Here is a 23,007-nt window from a genome sequence, read left to right as displayed (position 1 = left end):
GAGAACTTCTCATATAATTTCAAGAACACAAGTATGAAGAACTAAACAGGAAAATAGCTGCAATAAGTTATGTAAACATTTAAGAGAATAAAATAAAGCTAAACAAAGATTAATAGAATTAAAGAATAAAGAGCAGCATGATGTTTGCACTAGCTGAATAAGCAACATTTAATGTACATGAGGATGCAACAGTCATACATTGATGGCACAAATAGGCAAGCACATTAAGAAATTTGTAGGTAAAATATGAAATGTACTTGCTATTGAAAGTCCATAATGACACGGTGCAATTCTGCTAAATTGCATGGGTGATAAGGTAAAAGATACTTACCATTTACTGCTTAGTAAAACACCTGGCAGAGATAATGAGCCCCTTGAGAAAGCCCTTATTGTTTTGAATTACTGCATCTCTCTTCAAAAATTACATCAGCTTGCATTCACAGATTAGTGTGGAGATATGGATTGTGTTATCTGGATGCAAACTATGTAACACTGCATTATATCTCCAGAGATAAACTGTTAGTGAGCCAGAGCTAATTTTGGACTTTAGTTAGGTTAGAAAGTGGCAGTGTCATGGACAGTGAATATCAAAAGAGAGTGGGGTATTTCTTCCCACAGAATACATATCTGAACTTCCTGGTGTTATCACATTCATTATATTGGATCTGAACCTGGGCTACAACCTATAAATAATTGGAATGTGCCCAAAAATCCTGTTAAATTGCAATGTTTAACAGGTAGAAAAAATAGTTAGGCCTGAATTTTCAGATCTCCACTGAACCTTACACTTTTCAAAATGTCATACTTGAGATTCTGTGATCTACAAGGAAATATCAAGATAAGTGGTGTGGATGGGTGAAAGTTGTGGTAATGCTAGTTTCCTTAAGAGCTAACTAGCAGTGTTAGAGTATACCTATGTATTGCCATATATAATGTAATATAACTGGAGTAAAATCCTTATCCTTGTTATTGGTTAGCAGGTTCTGAAATAAAAGGATTATTTTAGCTGTAGGATGTTGATGCTCTATTTATCTTGATTTCAGCGTAGTACAACAGCTCTGAGATAAGGACAGAATGAAGTTAATTAAGGTTTCTTCAAGGTAATCTTGTGAAACAAAAAGGAGAATCTTAATAGCACTTTATTTTTTCCACTCTGAGATCTACTTGTCTGACTAAATAAGAGATTTTGGATATATAATTCACTGTCATTAAAAATGACCTTTGTTTGAATAAAAGCTTATTCTAGTTACCAATGCCCACTAAAAAGCTGTTTAATCAGAAATGGAGCTGTATGATTGTATTACATACAATTATAATGACTCTGACTTGGCTCTCCTCTACTGTAGTTATGCAAAAGATTTCAGGAAATATATACAGTGTATGTGTGTGTGTGGTTTAGTACTTTAGGAGACCTAATGAATAAATTCACAGTGGATAGTAAACCTGCTTTCACATATGAAAGCACTACTGTCTGCAGAAATACAAGATGACACAATGCTCTCTATTATAGATTTTACAAGCACTTCTCTTCAAATAGTTTTGAATTCAAATAGTAATTGTCTTTTTGCTTTTATTTCACATTTCTTCATGTGATGCTGTGTGTCTTATGATTTAGCATCTGTTCCAATGACTTCCGAAAAATGATGGTGAGTATATTTCAGGGTTACCAGTTTCACAAAGTTACTTAGATGTCCTTGGTTATGGTGCTCCAGATGCATGAACATAACCAAAATCTCTGTGCTGTATTTTTTTTCATTTAGCACTATAACTAAATAGGAAATGAGGTATCTGTCAGAACATTTTACATTTTTGAGCTACGTTATCTCTTTTGGGGGTTATTTTGTTGCAGGAGGATGACCATCTCATGGCACTTCTGTATGCATCAATTCCTACTGGCATCCTTTTCATTTTTTTAAATTTATTTTACCTTCTTCTTAATTTTATTTATTTACATTTATATAGCACCGAAAGTTTATTAGGTACTTTACGGATACATTAGAAAACAAATTGCCTGCCCTGAAGAGCAATCGTTGGATGATTGAGAAAATGATTGAATGGTGATATTTAATACCCGTCATGTTCCTGTAATTCCAGTTTTTTAACACAAAAAATCTTGCATTTCTGATGTTAAAACTATTTTGAGATGAGGGCTAGTGTTTCTAGGGCTTCCTGGAAGTATTTTTTAAAGAGGGGTTTCAAGATGAAGAAGGTGGAGATATGGAATACCAACACAAAAAAGATGGTTCCAGACTGAGGGGGGTGCATGGATAAAGACACAGACACTAAAGTGGAAAAAGGCAAGAAGTGTGTGGTTAGTCTTGCATGGGTGGAATAAAGGCAACGATGATGCAGCAAAAAGAGACAAAAGTGGGGAGGAAGCAGGGACAGACTTATGCAAGATCTTCAATGCAGAAAAAAGGGGTTTGAAGAGAGAAGCCAATGAGGGATTTAAAGAGGATAGACAAGGTAGATGTTTTTAGCACTTGCATCTTGAAGAGGAACAGGATGAGAGTCAAAAGAGTCCAAGAGTAGAAAGCTGAAGGCAGTGCGGATGGAGAGGAAAAGATGGATTTTGGAGCTGTTATGGAGGAAAAATACATAGGTGGCATTCATAATGTGAGGTAAAAGATAGAAGAGATTCAAAACTGGCGGCAAGGTTGCAATATGGTAGGACAGGGAGAATGTTAGATTTTCCAAAAGTGAGAGAGAAGGGAATGTTTGAAAGGAAAAAGGAGAAGTCCAAGATCCTGTTAAAAAAGTTAGTGGTGGGGCTTTGAAGTAGCAATATACAAGTTTCTGTAGATTTGTTACCTTTCAGTGCAAGCTATGCTGATAGGAGAGACTTTTCATACAAAAAGAGATGGGTTGTTTTGTTTTGTTTATTTTGTTTTGTTTTACAGTTTTGAGAGAGTTAAACCCAACACTTGCTATATTTGACCCTGCACTGTGAATAGTTGTGATGCCTCTGAATATTGTCCTTAATGCTGATCTAAGGCAGACACCCTTCAGAAACATAACTATTGATTTTATTTCCCATATTTTGTCTCCAGTTCCATAGAGTAAATAAATAAATAAAATTGAAAGATAAGGACACTGTCAGAGATGTAAACCCAGAGCCTGATCCAAAGACTATTGAAATACATAGGATCTTTTCCATTGACTTCTTTGGATTTTCAGTCAGGCTCCAAATTACCTTATTTTTTTCTCTAATATTTAGTATATTACTTAAATAGTGTATGAAAGCTGTCTATGTGTTATCTGCACAATATAGAACTGACTTATTCTGGTAGCTAAATTGAACATATTAAGGTTATGTTACTTCTGTCAAGAGTTTATGTTGCTTCATTCTAACCAACACAGCAACGTGATCATAGGCACGCGCAGCACATTTCATTAGGGTGTGCACCCAGGATCTTTGTGAGAGGCAAGTGTGTCAAACTCAATTTCACCAGCGGGCTACATTTGAATTTCCTGCCACATCCTAGTCTCCACCGAGAAATCATGCAATGAACGGTCAGTATAAATGACAAGATATAGTTTTATTCCCCCTCCTCCATATTGTTAACAGTCATCTTAATAAAGACAGATATAATATGTCAGCTTCTATGATCGGAAATGTATTCAATCTAAAATGGACCCTGGCAAACCAATGCAAGAAATGATGGATTTTGTGAATATTGATATGTGCAAAATATCATATATTACCAAATTATGAGCCAGTTCAAGCAGGCCTAGTAAAGTGGCTGCACACTGGGACAACCGATCCCAAGGACAGGTTGACATGGGTGCGGAAGGGGAGTAGATAGTCCTCTGCAGTTGGGAGGGGGTGGTTGTTTAGAAAGGTAGGAAACATATGGAAATGAGCTGCTCCCCAAGCATCCTGGTGCTCATCCCCAACCCTCTCTCTGGTGTTACAGACGGCATGATATTTACCGCAGCTATAAAGCCACCCAGCTGCCCTATAGGTCACTGTAAAGGCTCAGGTGTTAAGTTCCAAAAAGAATGAATGGTTAACGGGGCTAGAGAAGTTACTGAGACATTGTCTATGCTATGTGTGTTTAATCTTTAGCCAGATAGTGCCTTATCTTCTGTTTCCAGATGATCCTTTTTGGATCAGGTAACCAGGTGAGTTATGCTGGCTCTTTTAGAGTTCATTGATACATAACAAGGTTGTGTGTGAGACTGTAAAATGGAAGGGAGTTTAGTTGGAGAAGCTCATGCTATAATGGATGCTGTAGATAAGTATGAAGTGGCTGCATTGCAATAAAGAATTATTAGAGTTAATATATTGCAACCTTTTCTTGTTCTGCTAAGCCACTTGAATGGATACTACACTACTTTTCTTTTTTTTTGAAGTACAAATACAAACCTAAAATAAAATCTTCAACAATGTTATTTCATCCAGCAACATCATTGCATTCAGACGATTGAAGGGATTAAAAAAAATCTCCTTTATTTGAAGTTGCTCAACTGCATTTGTACTCAGGACTCTGCAGTTCTGCTAACATTTCCTTCCCTCTTCTCCGCACCAAAGAGAAGGTGACTTGAGCATACGAAGAAAAATCTTTAGTTGGATCTACAATGGAGGGGAGCTATGCCGATTTACAGCAGCTGAGGATCTGGCCTCTAGCTTAATTATGCCCTGTATCATCTGACTCTCACAAGGTATGAAGGAAATCAATAAACTTCAAGGAGAATGTTTAAAGTGTGTGTGTATTTGTGTGTGTGTGTATGTGTAGTTTTACTGAAAATTTTAGCATCATTTAGAAGAAACGGAATTTTCTCAATGTTAACTTGGTATTCTAAACCTTAAAGTTAAAGTACAGTACTCCCTTGCTATAACGAACCCCTGGGGATCCAAGCCATTTGTTCGGTATAGCCAGGCGTTATTTATAGTGAGGGGGTAGACAGGTCCTCTGGCCCTGGGCTGAGGCAAGGGGGAACAGACCCCTCTGGCTCTGGGGCTGCAGTGGGGGGTAGAGGGCTCTTTCGATGCAGCATGGCAAGGAGAAAGTGTTCCTCTGGCCCGGGGACACAGCAGGGAAGAGAGCTCCTCCACCCCTGCCACCATGACAAGGGGCAGAATGCTCCCTCTTCCCACCATGGCCCTGGAAGAGCACTCTGCCTCCTAGCCATGAATCCAGGACCAAAGAAACACTCTGCCCCCTTGCCGTGACCCTGTGGCCTGAAGAGCACTGTCTGCCCGCCCCACTGCAGCCCCATTCCGGAGGACCCATCAGTCCCTCACCACAGCAGGCAGGGCTGAAGGTGGGATACAGGGACCATGTTCGCTATAACCCAAGGTTTGCTATTGGAAAGGCTGCTATAGCGAGGATCTACTGTATAGTGTATTTATATTCCTATTTACATCTCTCTTCTATTTGTATTTTCTTTTCTTTTTTCTGTATTATAAGTTCTTTTATACAGCCGCTATCTCCTGCCACTATCCTTAATCTTCTGTAGGCAGTACAATTCATCTTCAAGTAGCCCAAAAAAGTTCTATATACAAAGGGTTCTGTTTTCTTAACCTATGTGGGGGTGTGTTTTTCTTTTTTATAGAAAATCTTTTATGCTTTAGTAGGAAGGCTTTGGCTGTTATGTATTCTCATATAAAATATCTACAATTCTGTTGATTGAAAACTAACCAATGCTTGCAATAAAATGCATGCAAGCTGTTCTAGTCCTGTGAGTAACTCATTAACAATGGATAGGAGACTCCCTGAATGCTAATTTGAACCACCTCTCAAAAAATCTCAAAGGAAAAATAAATACTCTAAGCACGTTTTTTAAAAAAGTGTATGTGAGACAGAAACAGAGCCCCTGAAAGTTATGAGTTGCAAAAATACTTAACACATTTTGAACAAGATTGTTCTACTACTTGGATAAATGCACTGTGTGCAACCAACAGGAAGTACATCAATTTACTATACAAGAAACAGCATTACAGACACAGAATCTACTACAATTTGCTCCATTAAATCCATGGAGCAAATTGTAGTAGATTCTTGCATCTGTAATGAATAAATGAACTTCAGCAGTAACTTTCTTTCTAAACAGCAAACAACTCCCCTGGCTCTGGAAGAGATGCCATGAAAATAAACTCTATTTATTTATTAGATTTAGTGAATTTATTTAAGTAAAGCTTTTTTCATTGAGATTGTCTGTCTGTTTTTTTCTCTCAAGCCTTCTCTTTTTCCTCCCTTTTCTAGAACTTTTGGCAAACTCTCCTCCCTCTTCCACAAATTTAAAGTCCAAAGTCCTGCCACATGAAAGAACCAGATTCATGGTACCCTGTCACATTGTGCTTTGACATTATACTAACCCAGAGGAGAAGCACCACCAACAGGATGAACATCACCATTTACTAGACCAGCTAGCTATTTTTCTTGTGGTATTCTAGGCAAATTATGATATTGCTTAGCTATGACAAGAGCACAGCACAAGTTTTTATGGCTATAGACTCTTTCCTTTGAGAGGATGTTGAAGAGTTTTCAGCCTGCTATTGATAAGTCTGTAGCAGGAATCTATTAAAGGTACAGTGCAAGATGATCACAGCTGACATGGTGAGATCTGGAAATTGACAAGTTTTCTCTTTGTTTGGTGATTTAGTTTAATGAAGGGCTAAAAAGAGCTGCATGTGTTACTTGATGATTAGCAACGATACAAAATAACCTAATATATGTTTCCCACTTCTTTTGTGTTTCCTGGTTAAGATTATCTAAAAGAAGAAGGCTGAAACTCACTATATGTATATCTCTTCAGTGCCCAAAAGAGGCAGGATGTTCCTCATTTATTGAACATCTATCTTAACTGGATTGCAGTAAACCTGTTCCTTGTTTTATCTTTTTACACTGATTGAACAGAGGAAGAGGATTAGAAATTTTGGAGTGATTGGTAGTCATGAGCTGTCTGTTTGTTTGTTTCCAGTTTATTTTTTTCTCTTTCTGTAGATTCATAGTTTTGAAGGGCAGAAGATCATATAGTCTGACCCCCTCTATAACTTCTTTTCAGTTTCTTTGCCTTTCATATGGTTTCCAAGCATGAGCAACAATAATGTTGGATGACTAAACCTACATTAGATACTTACATAGACATAACCTGTTTATATTTTATTTTTATTTTTTGCAACTATAGACAGTGACTTGGTTATAAAAAAGAGTCTTGACCTAGAATACACAGACATGGTTTAAGTTTTCCCAGATACCTTCATCTATTCTTGAATACACTTTTTCCATCACCCACTGTTTCTTCTTGTCCAACTTTCTCTTCAAGTTTAATTTTTCATGGGGAATTACAACTTCAAATGTCTTATTCTTTAAAATGGGACATATCTTAATCATATGCTCCAGAGAGGCAGGAAGTTGATTGCAGCTGCCTTCTAAAATGACTCTCCCATTTATGTAGAAATATTAAAGCAATATTTTTTTATCATTTATTCCTTTTTTCATGATTTGCTACCATCCTTTCTTCATTTTATTCTTTATTGCCCAAGAAACTGAGGTATGTAAAGATACAGACTTAGCAAAACATTCTTTAAATCTCTATCAGTATCAGCTGCCGGTATGATCTGTTAAAGAATGTTGCACTGAGAATCCACAAATTAAAAGATTTGTAACCTGGAATTGGTACAAATGGATTTATATATACATACAAGAGTAATAATTTCCATTCACACACAATCTCTCTCACTTGCACTGCATACCCCCTATTTTGTTCATCTGACTCTGAACATCTAATTTCATCTATGTTTTTTTTTTAAATGTTATAGTAGTTAAAATAGTTTACATCCTTTTGTGAGAAAGGACTCTTCTGTTACTGTAAATAGTTTTATTAATTACTAGGTCTGATATTTTAAGATTGATGGATAAATTGATAATAACATCAGACTACCCTTTTTCTTCAGATGATTTAAATTATAGTAATTAACTTTGCAGCCAGGATAGAAGACATTAACCAACCGTCTTCACAGTAGTCCATTTTTCTAACATCTTTCTTATCTGACATAGCTTAGCAGTAAGAATAGACTAGAGTCAAAACTGGTGAATTTCATGAAGTTCAATATTTCAAACCCAGATAGCTAATTTTTTTTTTTTGGGGGGGGGGAGGTGTCACAGTGTTTGTAAAAATAGATCAGTTCATCAGTTCTGTGACGTTTTTCTTTCAGCTCATAAAGCCATGCTTTATTCAATTTAAAACATTTAGCTAAAGTATATTTTAGTTAAGGGAAATAATTTACCATATAAGAAGGAAATAACTCCCCAGAAGCAAAATTGCCAGAGGGGGATTATTTATTGCACTCTGCATCTACTTTGCCAGTAGATTTTTCCCTCTTTCTGTAATTTTAATGAAGGACTCTCTGGATTTATTTTTCCATTATGCTTGACATATGATCTGTTTGTGTGTGTGCGAGTGTAATGTTTTATACTCTTTTTTCTTTACTATAAAGTTTCTCCTAAGTAGACTACAAACTCAATAGTTTGGGTCAAACTGCAAAGCCTGGTATATTTCAGGAGGCTCTAAGCTAGCTGACATAAGTTCATATTCTGATAAAAGTAGAAAGCACAACACAAAAGCAGCCACTACCCAAAAGAAACTTTTATTTCCCTCTTAACTCTCACTAGAAAAAGTTTGTTTTCTGATAGGGCATTTTCTCTGCACCATGCCATTCTAGTGTTAGTGCCTTAAATTTGGCAATGTAAAACAGCCGTACATCTCCATTGACCATTTTGTAATTGATAGCTGCTGGCTGTATCTTTGGTTTTTTTAGCTAAGAAGTACCACTTATGTTTCCTCCCACTTTTTCTTTCTTTATAAATGAGGAGGTGATATACTTTTATTTATCACACACTGTCAAATTAGGTAAGCTTCCCTTTTTTATTGTTATCTTTCTTACTAAGCATCCTTGAAGACTTAAGGCTTAAATTCTCAGGTGGATCAAGACTCTGCTTCCTTGCCTTCAAATGCTGTGTGGCACTTTTTAGTAATGCATGTGCCTTTGTTGTTCCATTCTACATACTGGCTTATACTTCAAAGATTTAGTTTTATTGTTGCTGTTTTGAAGCTCATTATACACCCATCAGCAATGAACTATATTGAATGAGACAAATTGTAACTATGTGAGTCCAATAAAACATCTCCAGAACTAGCAACATTGGGTTACAGAAGGTTTAAACATCATAATGGTATTGCAGAAATCTCCTTAGGGGGTCATAATTAGGGCTGGATGCATTTTTTTGGACCCATCGTATATTTACTGAAAAAATACAGTTTCAGTCAACCCAAAACTATTCTTTAATTTAACCCAACTTATTTTGGCTGGGCAAAAAAAAATTTGGGGCCATCTAAAGAAAAGTAAGAGAATGAGAGTTCTTTATAACCTTTAGATGAGAAACAGAGTGCATGCATGACTCTTTTATAACCTTTACCCAATGGTTACGGTATTTGTCTAGGATGTGGAAGACCCCGATTTGTAATCCCACTCTAGAAAAGGGACTTGAACTCACATCTCCCTGTCCTAGGTGAGAAGACTAACCATCAGACTACAAGCTCTTCTACTTTCATTCTCTCTAGCTGAAGCTGTTCCACTTTGTACAGATACACACAAATTCTTTGGGCCAAAGAAATAATGAAAAATAATTACTCTATAGTATTGTGATGATATTCTAGCTGTCTAAAACCCAAAAGGAATACATAGAGGAAATGGAAGGAGGGGCATGTCACCAAGGGAGTATACATGAGAATAGTGTGAATGTGTAGGGACAATATCAGGAAAACCAAGGCAAAGAATGAGTTACAGGTGGCAAGGAATGTTAGAGACAACAAGAAGGAGTTCTTCAAATATGTCAGATGAAAAAGAAAGATCAGCACAGTGCAGGCTTCTGATCAATGGAGAAGGTGAGTGTGTAACAGAAGATGATAGGAAGACAGAGCTGCTCAATGCCTACTTTGCTTCAGTCTTTTCACAAAAAAATGTGAGAATGTTTTCAGACAACTAGCGAAGTTACCATAGACAATAAAAGAGAAAGGGATGCAGATTGGGATAAGTAAAGAACACATCAGAGATCTTCTGATCAATTTGAATGAATTCAAATCAATGCAGCCTGACGCTATTCACTTGAGGGTGATGAAGGAATTATCTGAAGGAATTTCAGAACCACTAACAAAAATATTTTCAAACTCATGGATGACAGGAGAGGTCCCAAAAGACTGGGGAATGGATAATGTAGTGCCCATCTTTAAAAAGGGGGAAAATGAGGAACCGGGGAACTAATGACCAGTCAGACTGACTTTGATACCTCAGAAGCTACTAGATCAATGTAAAAAATATTCAATTTGTGAAGGGAGGAAGGGATAATGATTAGCAGCCAGCATGGATTTACGAAGAACAAATCATGCCAAACCAGCTTGATTTCTTTCATCAGGGTAGCTGGTTTGGCGGATAGGGGAAATGTGGTGGACACCTGAATTTCAGTAAGGCTTTTGATGCAGTCTCGTATGACATCCTGATAAGTAAGCTAGAGAAATATGGGCTTGGCAGAACTGCCATTAAGTGGATACATAATTGGTTAAACAACCACAAAAATAATAACTATTAATAGAATGATGTCAGATTGGAGGAAGGTGTTAGGTGGGGTTCCACAGGAATCTTTTCTCAGTCCGGTGTTTAATATCTTTATTAATGACCTGGGTGTAGAAAAAGATAGCGTATTGATCAAATGTGCAGATGACACAAAGTTAGGGGAGGTTTCCAACACTTTGGAGGATAGATCTAAAATTCAGAGAAATCTTGATAACCTGGAGATCTGGGTTATACACAAGAAAGTGAAATTCAAGAAAGGCAAATGTAATGTGCTATACTAAGGGAAGAAAAACCAAATGCACAAATATAGAATGAGGGGAAGCACTGCTGAGAAGGATCTTGGAGTTGTGACAGATCACAGCCTCAGCATGGGTCAGCAATATGATGCTGTTGCCAAAAAAAGCAAATGCAATTTCAGGTTGCATTAATAGAGGCATAGTAGGCATGTCATGGGAGGTGATAGTAGCACAGTACTCAGCACTGGTTAGGCCTCAGCTGGAGTACAGTGTCCAGTTTTGGTCACCAATATATAGAAAGGATATAGAGAAACTGGAAAGGATTCAGAGGTTAGTGACAAAGATGATCAAGGGGATGGAACACAAGCCATATGAGCAAAGGCTGAAGGAACTGGGTATGTTTAGTTTGGAAAAGGGGAGATTAAGGTGGGACCATGAGATCAGTCTTCAAATACTTGAAAGGCTGCTGTAAAAAAGATGGAGAAAAGTTGTTTTCTTGCCACAGAGGACAGGCAAGAGGCAATGGGTTCAAACTACAGCATAGGAGATTTAGATTAAATCTCAGGAATAACTTCCTAACTGTGAGAACAGTAGGACAATGGAACAGTGCCTCAGGAGGTTGTGGAAGCTTTTTTATTGGTGGTTTTCAAAAGGAAGCTGGATAGCCATCTGTCTTGAATGGTTTAGATACAACAAATCATGCATATTGGCAGGGGGTTAGACTAGAAGACCCTTGCGGTCCCTTTTAACTCTATGATTCTATGATTAAGACACCCTATTGGGGGATGTGGCCCGATATCCCTCCTCTGAATCAGAAAGAAAGATTTACCACCTCTCTTACCTCCCCGATGAGTGTCTTCATCATCAGGCTATGAAATCATTTATTTGCACACTCTCTTTCTTTGGCCCAATGAATATTTAAAGTGGAACAGCTTCAACGGGAAAGGTTGAAAGCAAACTACCCCAGAATAACCTCTAGTTTTGTTATCAGTATGCTCACATAGGGGTCTGAGTTCAAGTCCCTTCTACAAAGTGGGGATTCAAACTCTTCTGATTTGTTGACACATTCAGAACATATTTGGGACCGAACTGAATATTTTTTCTGATTTTTCAGTTTGTTGGCACAACAAAAAAGATCATTTATTCAATTGATGCTAGCCACAATAAATATACAAGAAAATACAGAACAGAAAACAAACAAAGAGAAAAATAGGTGGACATTGATAGAGGAAGGAATATTAGAAAGGAGTCTTCCCAGCTGAGTTCTTTCCACTTCTTTCTCATTCCTTACCTTGTGTCCAGGTTGTCTTCTTTTCTACTTTCCCTTTTTCAGTTTGTCTAGCTCCCATGTCTGTGGCTCTTTGGTGTCAAAGACTATGTTGTATGGTTGCAGTCTATACAAGGGAGCAGGATAGTTATGGCAGAAAAGCATCTGCATAGATTTCCTCTGTGTGTGTGAGTACTCATTATTTTCCCCATGGCATTAGGGGGAAGGTCACTGAGGGAGATCAGTGAATCTCCGATTAACTTCAATAGAGTCAGGATTTTTCCTTCAGTATTTATGAAAACACTATGTTAGGTCAGCTACTGCAGTCACCTCAGACACCATGGTGTGGTAACTATTGATCAGAACATGACTTGTATGAATAGCAGAAAGAGCAAACTAAGCGGGTAAGGTTAAAGGTCATGTTCCCTCTGTTGAGTGCCAGGATTATTTTCTGGAGATGTTGCTTTATTTTTAATATTTTGTTGTTTTGTTTTGCGGTAGTTGGACAAATAACTGTTACATTAGGTGCACGTGATCTGTAAACTCTCTTAAGAGAGCAAAAGTTAAGGCTGCATGCATCGCACTTCATTGACTTCAAAGGCATTTCTCTGGATGTGCCGCCACGTAACTGAGATTAGATTCTGTTTCATCATCTCTGTGAGCAAAGCATTTCAAGTTTGACTAAAAGGCGAGACAATGCTTACTTTAAAAATATTAGGAAGATTCAATAAATGAAATGGCTGTGGGGTATAACATACACGGAGAGTTAATTTACTTATATTATGATATTAAATCCTTACCTGAAGGTTCTAGCAGCAATCAAAAATGTAACATACAATATATTTATCAGAGTCAGAGTGAAAGCAATAAAACAGAGAGTTACTAAAAAAGAAGTCCATAATCTGTGTCATTTTCATACTGAGAATGTTGAGAGACATTGAAGGGATATGAAATGATTCTATCTGGATACTATAATTGCTTATTCTGATCTGATATAAAGTAGCAGCTGGCTCCAGTTCCTATAATTGGAATGCACACAAACAAAAGGATAAACTGCCCATATTTTACCCTTTTGAATGTCAAAGAACATTTTAACTTTAGCTAAATATCTTTGAACTTTCAATTATTTTCCTCAGGATTAGTCTATTTTGTATCTTCATACAAAGTTTAAACCAAAAGAATAGTGGGGAAGTGAATCAAAAGAATGATAAGAACATAGAATTGTAATAAATATATGAGTTATGGTAAAGAAACTGTCTTAAATATCCTCAACAATTTCAACAGGAGCCATATTTATTTTCTGAAACTGTTGTGCAGTACTATGCAGTATAAACAGCTACTCCCTTCTGCTCCTGAAGTAGTTTCACTTTGTTGATGGGCGAAGTGCATCCTTATATCAGGGTGTTAGGAGGCTTACTTACATTGAGTCAATTTGAGAAAGTGAATTAGAAGTAATTTCGGGGACTACATCTATCCTTAATCTCAACTCTTATATTGAGGGGTTTTATAATTCTTTTGCTATTAAAAAGTTTTTCTTTTCATTTTTGCTGTATGGATAACCTCACAAAGTTCAGCTGACTATACATAAAATGCTCTCAAATGCACACAGTACATTTTAAACAGCTTTATTTTTCTGTAACCATTTGGTTATCGTGATCTTAGGTATTGCTTGTAATACCCATGCAAAAATATCACTCAAGTGTGATGGTTTATAGTAGGCTATTGGTAAAGCACTTTGAGTTAAATCTGATGAAAAGTATTATAGAAGTACAATGTATTATTTACTTAATTCTTCATTATTCAAAGGCTGATTGGAAACAAAAAGGTGATAATAAAAGCTCATGAGTTACATGTCAAATATCAAAAGAGTTAGATAATTCACAATGATTGTAAGAATCAGCCACTACTCTGAGGAAAGAAGTGTGGAGCATGTTTTCATGGAACACAGAAGTAATCATACAAGGGAGCCTCATAGTTTCACTGCAGGAACCATGAATTTAAGATGGAAAGAGAGAGGATGAAAAGGAAAGTGTAGGGTGGAGATGGTGATAATCTGAGTTCTGTGAGCTAAATAGTCCAATAATGTACAGCACAGATCTGATACTGCTACATCCTGCATATTTTCCCTGAGTTTGAATGGGATAATTTGGAATAAATCAAAAGAAAGCAATGTAAAGTCTTGGGCTATTTTAGTTTCCAAGTTGAGAATGCTCATAAGTCAAATTACCTGTTTATTTACTTTACTGATATTCACAAACTTTTTTGTTATTTTTCTTCCTCCTAAGATCTGGTATTTGGAGATTGGCTTATGCCCTGCAGCACAGTGATTTTGTTTAACAATGTTACTCATTTCAGTCTTCAATTAGCATCCCTATGCTATATGTATTTGTGATGGGCTATATTCAGCTCCATAGTGGGGAACCCATGGTACTACTACACTCTGCCCCAAATAGCAGCCGGCTGAGAGGAACAGAACAATGAAGGTGTCCTCCAGGCTTGACTAGAGAGGAGTCTTGGAGCAGTTCCTGGATAGTACGAGAAGAATGGAAAAAGATGTTCCTCTGACCAAAGGATTCCAGTAATTAGACAGAGTCTATGGCTGGCTGAATTTATATAGCCGGGACTGCAGAGGAAGAAAGCCCTGAGCACACTGGACCTGAGATAGGGCTGGAGATAAAAGACCTGGTAGGAAGTGGAACAAGGAAATAGCAGTGACAGACTGAAGTTGACCAGTGTGCAGCTGCTGTTTACAGGGTCCCCAGATTGGAACCTGAAGTAGTGGTCAGACCCAGGTTCCCTTACCAGACACAGGTAAAGTGGTGTAAACCCCAAGAAAGGGACAGGGTTTTTTTGGGACCCCAAACAAAAATGTAAAGGGCCCAAAGCAGGGCTGAAGACCATAGCAGTGGCATATAGACTGTTAGTTCACTGTACTTTTTAATACCCACAATGAGTTCATTCAGACTTTGTGACTTGGTTGAAGGACCAAGCCACTGAAGACCTTCCAGGGCTGGTCAGCAACCTTAAGGGGACATGAGGTCAAGAAATTAGTGATATTGTACCTAGCCACTCTGAGGCACTCAGTAGGTGAGTGACCCTTTATGGTATTGTTTTGCTGAACACTTGTAAAGTGACAATGAATGTAACAGAGAAAACAGCAGAAGGTGGTGCCCTGTTTCTCTCTCAGTTACAGGCCCTGAAGGGAACAATTGTGATCAATCTTCTCTTGGAATTCGGCTCACTGAACTCACCCTGAGAGTCCTTTCCCACTCTTCCCCCATCCATTAAAGACAGTGTTAGAAGAATGTTTAAATTTCAGGTATAATATTCCTGCCTATGAACCCACAGGTACCAGTCACTGGTTAGAGATAGGATACCATAATAGAAGGACCCTTGCTCGAACCTAATACAATGTTCTCCTGAAATGGGGGTGGTGATAAACATGGTTGTTAATTACTCCTCCTGACATGATGCAAGTGATTGTCTCCAATGCAAACAATGGTTTGTATGTGTTCAAGACAATGGGGTATAGGTTATTAGTTTTTATTATGATATAGGAGGGGGGAGGCCTTTTGTTTGCTGGAAAACATAATTAAAGGTAAAGAATACCAGATCCTCTTGTTGACTGTGATTTGTTTGTGCTGCACTGCTAGCATAACCTGGCCATAATGCTGACCCGTCTAGACCAATGGGACTCATCCCACTTCAGGAGGAATACTCTGTTGGACTAGAGCAGGTGGAGGGGCTTTTACAGCACTTATTTTCCTCTTCTGCCACTTTAGAAGCAAAAATGGGAGTGGCTAGGAAGATCCTAGTCTATGTTGATTATCACCGGTAACTACTAGCCACCAGAAGCTACTTTCTGTGGCCACTAGCAGCATTTATTCTGCTCTAACATTGCATGCCATAGGGGTACTGGCCTGCACAGAGCAGCAGCCAGAGGAGGATCAGAGCACTGTAATGCAAAGTTTTAAGCCATCTCTGTACACGCAGCCTAACCTACATTCTATGCAGTTTACCTTCAACCCAAAATCTGGACCATGTATTTGGAAGTTCTTCCCTTTTTATCGCTCCTTAAAATTACTTTTGTAAAAGCACAAGCAAAATGATTTTGAAGGTAATGTTTAAGCATTTTCTTCCCTTTCTGTACCTGGGACATAGAAAATACAATTTTCTTATATCAAATATAGTAAAAAAAAATTACAAAACGTTGTTTTGGAGCTTTATCTATGCTAGTTCACTTACCATCAATCCTTTATTTGTGTCAGAAAATAAAGTACATGCTCCACCACAAAAACCCACACCAAAGTTCTGTTTTAAAAGTTAAGAGAGAAACATTTCACTCCCCACACATTCTGCTTCCTTTTGAATGGAGTGAATCTCCTGAAAGGAAGCAATTTGTCTAATATAGACAGTTTTTATATATGTAATGTTATATGTACAGTTTCTAGATATGTAACTATACACAAAAACAAAATATTTTGCTAGAATTAAGTTCAAACATAATGCAAATGCTACCTCACAGACTGGGAAAACTAGTGTTAGGGTGTAAGTATATAATTCAAGTTTTGATAAGTATTTAGGCCTGTGTATCTGCCTGAGATGATATTCTGAGCCTGCTTGCCTGCCTGAAAGCTAAGATCTTTAAGAAAAACATGTAAGCAAAGAACAAACACACTGTGTTCCTTTTTGCCTGCCCACAACCAGGTGAGTCTTTTTATTACTGTGAGAAAGATAAGGGATATAGTTAAAATGTTTTGTGTTGCAGTGGGGATTTGATATATGAATGCATAATGAAGGAAAGCACTCACTCCTCTTCAAGACAGATGCCAAAGTAAGGCCAGACAACTGGCTAGGAGATACAAGGGGGGTGAAGGGAGGTATGAGAAAGAAACACGGTAGGGCCATAAAGTGATCATGGCCAAGATGTAAACCTTCTCCCTACCACTCCCATGTGGTACAGAAGAGATTGTACAAAATCCCCCAGATTCAGACCTTCCAAAATGGAACGTGTCCAAATATTGGAAGGGGTGGTACTGGGTGGGGGAGGGCTACAGGTATAATTAAGCCTACCGAGAAGAAGGAGGGGGAAGAGGGAGCTCTGTTGGCATACAGAGCTATGGTTAGTAAAAGAGGCTGCTCTATAGGAGTATAAAACCACGGAATGTGGGGGAGGAAACTCTATCAGCGTATAGAGATAAGCCTGACTGGGTGTGAAGGGCTCGGAAATATGGTTATGGAAAAGGAAGCTCGACCGGTGTGAAGTCTTCCTATGGCTTTAAGCTTGTTTAAGTAGCCCCAGTAAACCCATTGCAGATTGCCTGCAGATTGGACTCTGGACTGTTGCTTTCTGGCAAACTGTGTCTTGGAACTGAGAAGGGGAAGGGCAGAGGAGCCCTAACAACTATGTCCAGAAAGAGATGATAGTTTGCATTTCAATTGTTGCATATATAAGGTGGGAAACTGATTCAGGAGGTCACCCAATGTAGCCACAATGAATTTTTGCCTTTATTTATAAATATTTAGAGAGAATTATTGTCACCTGTAGTCTCTGTCCACTTCATGATGATCATCCCAGTCTCTGATTCAGTATTCTCCCTTCGTCTCTCATCTAGTATTCTCTAACTTGGGCCCCTGTTCACTTGGTTCCTTATTCTTTTCCACATTACATATTCATTAGCTTTCTTCCAACCTTTAACATTGCATCTTACATGTAACATATAATACACATGTGAAACTTTCAATTTACATAACTTTTGCTGTTTATGCTATTTTCATGCCATTATGTCTTCATGTCACTTTTCTCATGTTTTTTTTAACTAATATAGGGAATTTTTAGCACTATGTTTTGTATATTTTATTATAATGATTAACTTCCTCTTTGTCTAAATCCTCCAACACAACACATTCTAGGAGAAAAATATCACATTTATTCTTTTAGTTGTAAGCATTACTTCAGCATGCTTATATAAGAGAGAAATTGGCAAGACAACATTCACCTCAAGCAAAGCCTGCTCAAAAGTCTTGGCATAAGTACTGTCATGGCCTGTCCAGATTCTTCACTATACATAGTCATTAACTATTAACATTAAACTAACAATGTAATCCTTATTTTTACCATTCAGCAATTCTTCATTTTAAAGTATCATAATTCAATCCATGTTCCATCCTAAATTATTCATTAACAGTTTCTTATTTGAGAAGGAGAGTTATGAAGAACAATGTGAACTTAATGTCAGCATTTTTTTATTTTTTCCAAGCTTGGGTTTTTAGGGAACTTTTTGATCCAGGTCTGGCATCATGCTTGTATATTACTAAGAAGCTTTGTTAGTAATTTTGCCTGTTGCAAATTGAGGTACTTTATTTAATTTTAGGGCCTTAGCATTTAATTGTTCCCCAACAAACATCATCAGTCTTGCATTATAACATGTGTAGACACAATTAAGCTCCCCAACAGCTCTGAGGCATCAATGTTACATTATTTTCTTATTTAATCTTCAGGACAAGTATAATGAACATGTCCTACTGAAAATGACAAGAATAGCTATCAGGTGAATGATAAAACATATACAAGTTACAACAAGGATTTTTTATTTTGTTTTGTTTTGTTTTATGTAGCTATTTATATTTGAGATAGTAGCCAAAACAATATGGTGATGTTTCCCAGAGCTAAAGATTTGCAATATTTGAGAATTACACTTTTCTGCATGGATGTCAGGATTCTCTATTATACATCCCTGTATTTCATAGAGGAGGTCAATGACTCAGTGCAGTCTCTGTAAACACAAGTACACACCAAGATTATTTATTATTCATTGGATACTGTATTTAAAATGGGTGCTTAAAGTCACATTTTAAGATTATCATGCTTAAAAGTAAACATAAACAGTGTTTGAGGAGATTGTAAGAGGGAGATTGTAAGAGACAGGGATCACTTGAATTAATGAATTTATTAGGAAAGGTTTTGCCTTTCTTGTACATTCTGATCACAGGAGTCTGAGAAATGCTGCATCGTTTAAAGACTTCACAGGTTACATCTTTTGTGGTCCATCTGTGTGCCATAGAGAATGTCAGTTCTCCCTGTGTCCCTTTGAACTTAATATCATTAACACTGTCACTTAAATCAATGTAGTTTAAGAGGGCTTTTTAAAAATATTTTTGGTTAGCAGGGCATTTAGAGCTTTCTAACTAAGGAAGAAATAGAGGCTCACTCAAAGCAGGATTAACACCAACTAAATCATCTCAGCACACCTTAAAAACCTCTAAGGATGGAAAACTGTGGGAGTTCTGTGGCACCTTAAAGACTAACAAATTTATTTGGGCATAAGCTATCATGGGCAGAAACCCACTTCGTCAGATGCATGAACATCCATGCATCCATCCAATCATTCATCCAACGAAGTGGGTTTCTGCCCACAAAAGCTTATGTCCAAATAAATTTGTTAGTCTTTAAAGTGCCACAGAACTCTCACTGTTTTGCTGAAAACAGATTAACATGGCTACCTCTCTGTAACTCTAAGAATGGAGATTCCACCACCTGCCTAGGTAACCCATTCCAGTGCTTCACCACCCTCCTAGCAAAAAAGATTTTCCTAATATCCAACCTAGACCTCCCCCACTGCAATGTGAGACCATTGCTCCGTTCTGTCATCTACCACCATTGAGAACAGCCTAGTTCCATCCTCCCTGGAACCCCCTTTCGGATAGTTAAAGGCTGCTATCAAATCCCCCCTCATTCTTTTCTTCTGTAGACTAAACAACCCTAGTTCCCTTACCCTCTTCTCATAAGTCATGTCCTCCAGCCCCTAATCATTTTTGTTGACCTCCTCTGGACTCTCTCCAACGTCTTCACATCCTTTCTGTAGCGGATTGCCCAAAACTGGACACAATACTCCAAATGTGGCCTCACCAGTTGCAAATAAAGGGGAATAACCACTTCCCTCGATCTGCTGGCAATGCTCCTACTAATGCAGCCCAATATGCCGTTAGCAAACTATTGACTGATATCCAACTTCTTTTCTGCTGTAACCCTCAGGTCCTTTTCTGCAGAACTGCTGCCTAGCCAGTTGGGTCCCCAGTCTGTAGAAGTGCATGGGATTCTTCCTTCCTAAGTGCAGCACTCTGCACTTGTCCCTGTTGAATCTCATCAGACATTTTTGGCCCAATCCTCCAATTTGTTTAGGTCGCTCTGTATTCCATCCCTTCCCTCCAGCGTATCTACCACTCCTCTCAGCTTAGTGTCATCTGCAAACTTGCTGAGGGTGCAATCTACCCCATCCTCCAGATCATTAATGAAGATGTTGAACAAAATTGGCCCCAGCACCGACCCCTGGGGCACTCTGCTTGTTACCAATTGCCAACTAGACATCGAGCCATTGATCACTACCTGTTTAGCCTGATGATCTAGCCAGCTCTCTATCCATGTTATAGTCCCTTCATCCAATCCATACTTCTTTTACTTGGTGATAAGAATACTGTGGGAGACCATATCAAACTTTGCTAAAGTCAAGGTATGTCACGTCCACCACTTTCCCCACATCCACAGAGCCAGTCATCTCATCAGAGAAGGCAATAAGGTTGGTCAGGCATGACTTGCCCTTCGCGAAACAGGCTGACTGTTCCTGATCACCTTCCTCTCTTTCAAGTGCTTCAAAATGGTTTCCTTGAGAACCTACTCCATGATTTTTTCCAGGAACTGTGGGGAGGATGACTGGTCTGTAATTTCCCATTTCCTCCTTCTTCCCTTTTTTGAAGATGGGCACTATATTTGCTTTTTTTCAATCATCCAGGACCTCCCCCAATTGCCACGAGTTTTCAAAGATAATGGCCAATGGCTCTGCAATGACAGCAGCCAACGCCCTCAGCACCCTCAGATGCATTTCATCTGGCCCTATGGATTTATGTGTGCCCTGCCTTTCTAAATAGTCCTAACCTTGTTCTTTCAGCACTGAGGGGTGCTCACCTCCTCCCCATTCTGTGCTGCCCAGTCTGGGAGGTGACCTTGTCTGTGAAGACAGAGGCAAAAGAAACATTGAGTACTTCAGCTTTTTCTACATCATATGTTACTAGGTTGCCTCCCCCATTCTGTAAGGGGCCCACACTTTCCCTGACCTTCTTCTTGTTGCTAACATACCTGTAGGAACCCTTCTTGTTACCTTTCACATCCCTTCCTAGGTGCAACTCCAATTGTGCTTTGGCCTTCCTGATTTTACTCCTGCTTCCTCGAGCAATATTTTTATACTTCTCCCTTGTCTTCTCTTCAGGCTTCCATTTCTTGTAAGCTTCCTTTTTGTGTACTCTATAATGATTTATATGGAAGAGCCCCACCTACTGAATTGCCCAAAGACTTCTTCTGGGATCATTTTTTCCCTAGATTTCCCATCTAGATTCCAACAAGGCTTAAAAATTGTATTATTGGTTATTGACATTTGAAATAATAGCCTAAGTACTATGGCTCTATAATTTTCAAGAATCAAAAACTTACTTGATTTTTCTCATACTGGGATAAGATATATGTGAAAATGTTATGTCAATTTTGCATTTATTTTTGCATGTTTGTAATTGAATTCTACTACTAAAAGCTGTATTTTATTATTTTCCTTTTGATATGATTGTGTTTTGTTTCAGTTTTTAATTATGTGTTATGGAGGAAAAATGAAATCTCTGTTTTTCAAATGGGTACAGAGAAAAACTATTAACATGTTAGAAATTGCTACTTTTTCAGTTAAACTGTACATGTAAAAAGGTGAGTGAAACATTTCTTTAATGAACTACATAATTTCTCAAATGTGAATGTCATTAATGAGATATTGTGCAGAATTTTTTATCCATTGTAGTGGATTAAAAGTTTTATTATGTATTAAGCATATCGTTTCTATGATGCCAAATGAGGCACAACACTATATAAACTATAACCCCAAAAGATTATTAAAAATAGCAGGTCATGCAGAATTCCTTCATACGGCTGTAGGGATTGGTCCAATCCGATAGGTCCTGGCCTTAATCATTAACTCAGTGCTACAAATTAAGGGCAGTTAAATTAAGTTGATGAGAAAAATAGTAAGAAGGTGCCATATTTTCAAAGAGGCTGAGTGCTTATAGCTCCTATGGCCATCAACTGGAATTGCAGGAATTCAGACTTTAAAAAAATCAGAACTCAAACTTCCCTTTGATTGTTCATATGAAAGTAAATCATGCAGTCAATAGAGTATAGCATTGAAAAGCAGAGATGGGGCACTATATAGCTAGAAGTGACTGGACCTTCACAAACTCATTTTAAAGGTTCTTGATATCCACAAAGTATCTGAGTTGGTGAAACCTTTCAATGTCAACTTCTTCCCCCACTCCCCCCAAAAAAGAACATGTTTATTTCCCCAGACTTCTTTATTATAACATATGTTTTGTTTATCTGAAGGGAACCATGAAATATTCAAACAACGACGAAAGACAGAAAAGGTAACTCTATTTGCCTCTGCTTCTTCTGAAACATAAATAAAAACTCATCACTGACCAGATGGGACAGTTGCCAAACTAAATATTAATAGCTGTTGAAACAATTCACCCACTCAAATTAAATAGAAAAAAGTCTGACAATTTCAATACTATTCATATCCCTCTGCTAGTTCATAATGGTAATGACCTTTGATTACCTAGAAATCATCTGTGTAGTTCTATGTCAGAGAGAACCATATTATTTATCATTTAAGTTTCTGGTCAATTCATCTCTGTTTAGAATATGCATCGTTAATGGCTTTCATTTCCAAGCAAGGTCCATCACATTTGTCTCATCCATTAGGGTAATCCACACAATAATGTAAGAGGCGTTTAGTTGTTGGAATGATCATTCAGATTTCTGTTTGCCCCAAAACAGCACAAACCAAGTAGTCTAGGGTTATGTGAGAACCATTAATGTAAAGGGAACCAGT

Source organism: Emydura macquarii, unplaced genomic scaffold (assembly GCF_026122565.2).
Source record: "Emydura macquarii macquarii isolate MOO-44397 ecotype Brisbane River unplaced genomic scaffold, CSIRO-AGI_Emac_v2 contig_2406, whole genome shotgun sequence".
Classification (NCBI taxonomy): domain Eukaryota; kingdom Metazoa; phylum Chordata; order Testudines; family Chelidae; genus Emydura; species Emydura macquarii.
Note: the sequence above shows the minus strand (reverse complement) of the source record.